At 46.0% G+C, this 2,433-nt stretch overlaps 1 protein-coding gene across 1 annotated transcript in view; it reads right to left on the reverse strand.

The window, feature by feature from the left end:
* The window catches only part of Serac1 (serine active site containing 1), a 37,424-nt gene that overhangs the window by 15,273 nt on the left and 19,718 nt on the right, over positions 1 to 2,433 (reverse strand). The window lies entirely within an intron of this gene.

A 2,433-nucleotide genomic window follows, 5' to 3' on the forward strand; every position in this document is an offset into this window, starting at 1 on the left:
CACACACATATAATATCCATAAATCTTACAGCAGAATCTGGGCTTTGAGGTCAAAGAGACTCGGGATTGAATTTCTGTCTCCCGTGTACTGTGGGACCTCAGTCACTTCACTTCACAGCTCCGAGTTGATCATCTCAGCCCAGCTCGACCAATCAGCATCAACCTGCATGAGGGAACTGTCTCCATGTGTCCCTCCTACCCCACAGCTGGACTGCCTGTCTGGCAGGTGCATCTTCAGACTATGGCCCAAATTTCAGTTACTGAGCACCAGTAATGACTGTTGCCATAACATGAGGTCCAGGCATAGTGTGATATAGCAACAGCAACTTTGGTTTTCTGTGAACTGCTCATTTCTTTTTGCAAGCACAATTTTTTTTTTGTCTTTTTGGTTGTGAGCCTTAGCTAGCTAAGCCATCTCTCCAGCCCTGTGGCATACTTCTTATTTTATTTTACAAATAAAAATTGTGTGCGTGTGTGTAATGGTATGCAGCATGAGTCTGTGTGCATGTGAGAGAGTGGGTGCATCTGGAGGTCAGGCGGATCTGTGGAGTCAGTTCTGGGCTCTGGGGACAGAACTCACATTATCAGGCTTGGCAGCAATGTCCTTACCTACTGAGCAACCTCACCAGCCCACTGCATTGTTTTCAAACATATATACGGTGTGCACTGCTGCACATACCGTGTTTTTGGTAGTGAGAACACTGAGAGTCTATTCTGGAGATTGTTAGACTACAATAATACATTGCTGTTAATGGAACTGACATCCCAGCATCACGGGTCCCAGCATCAAGGGTCCTCAACACATCTGCACCAGGAGCAGGAGAGTGTGGTAACAGCTGGTAGCTATGTCTGCATGCTGGATCTGCTGAAAGGCCCAGCTTCCTTCCACAAATACAAATGAAAAATTATTCTAGCTCAGACAACTTGAAACAAGCAAGGTTCAAATCAAATGTAAATTTCTGCCTTAAGACGATATATTTAAAAAAGACATTAGTGCTGCCTGGCTATAGGTCCAGAGCTCAGCAGGGAGAGGCAGGATTACAGGATTATCAGGAGTTCAGGGCCATCCTCAGCTACTGAGTGAGTTCAAGGCCAGCCTGGGGTGGGGAGGGACCACTCACAGTAGGAAAGAGGAAGGAAAATAAAGAGACGCTTTGATGCCTTCTGAGAAGGGGAAAACCGTGTGGATGGGACAGAGGCCACATTTAGTTCTAATAGGCTAATATACTGGTCACTTCATGCTTTTCAGAAAGTTTTCTGATTTCTGGATTTGATTTCATTAAAATTAAAATCTACTGATCTGGGATTGAAGAGACAGATACGATGTTAAGAGCACTGGCCGCCCTTCCAGGATACGGGTTCAATTCCCAGCACCCAGAAGGCAGCTCACAATTGTTATCTCCAGCTCCAGTAGATCCGGTATCATCTCCTGGCTTCCACAGCACCAGGCATACATGTGGTGCACAGAGTTACATACAGCCAGAACACTTATGCATGACTTTAGTCTCAGAATAGCCTGGTATAAATAGTGAGTTCCAAGCCAGGCAGGGGTAGGTACAGAGTGAGACCTCATCACTAACTAACTAAATAATAAATCTGCCCATCTAAAGATTTCCTTAAGCCGGGCGGTGGTGGCGCACGCCTTTAATTCCAGCACTTGGGAGGCAGAGGCAGGCAGATTTCTGAGTTCGAGGCCAGCCCGGTCTACAGAGTGAGTTCCAGGACAGCCAGGGCTACACAGAGAAACCCTGTCTCGGAAAAAAAAGAAAAAAACTAAAACAAACAAACAAACAAACAAAAAGATTACCTTAAGTGTCAACTCATACTTTCTAATATATGTGTAGATATGCATGAATCTATGTACTCTCATTTATATATGTATGCATATGTACACATACATACACATATGTATATGTATGTACGTATGTATATATATATATATATGTGTGTGTGTGTGTATGTATTTATATGTGATGGTTTGAATGAGAATGGCCCCATATATTTAAACAGTCTTATATATTTAAACAGCTGGTCCTCAGTTGGTGGGTATTTTTGGATGTTCAGGAGGTGTGGCCCTGGTGGAGAGTGTGTATCTCTGGGGTGTGGCCTTGGTGGAGAGTGTGTATCTCTGGTGTGGCCCTGGTGGAGAGTGTGTATCTCTGGGGTGTAGCCTTGGTGGAGAGTGTGTATCTCTGGGGTGTGGCCCTGGTGGAGAGTGTGTATCTCTGGGGTGTGGCCCTGGTGGAGAGTGTGTATATCTCTGGGGTGTGGCCCTGGTGGAGAGTGTGTATTTCTTGCGTGGGGCCTTGGTGGAGAGTGTGTATCTCTGGGGTGTGGCCCTGGTGGAGAGTGTGTATCTCTGGGGTGTGGCCCTGGTGGAGAGTGTGTATTTCTTGCGTGGGGCCTTGGTGGAGAGTGTGTATCTCTGGGGTG

This window comes from Grammomys surdaster, unplaced genomic scaffold (assembly GCF_004785775.1).
Source record: "Grammomys surdaster isolate TR1022 unplaced genomic scaffold, NIH_TR_1.0 143, whole genome shotgun sequence".
Taxonomy (NCBI): domain Eukaryota; kingdom Metazoa; phylum Chordata; class Mammalia; order Rodentia; family Muridae; genus Grammomys; species Grammomys surdaster.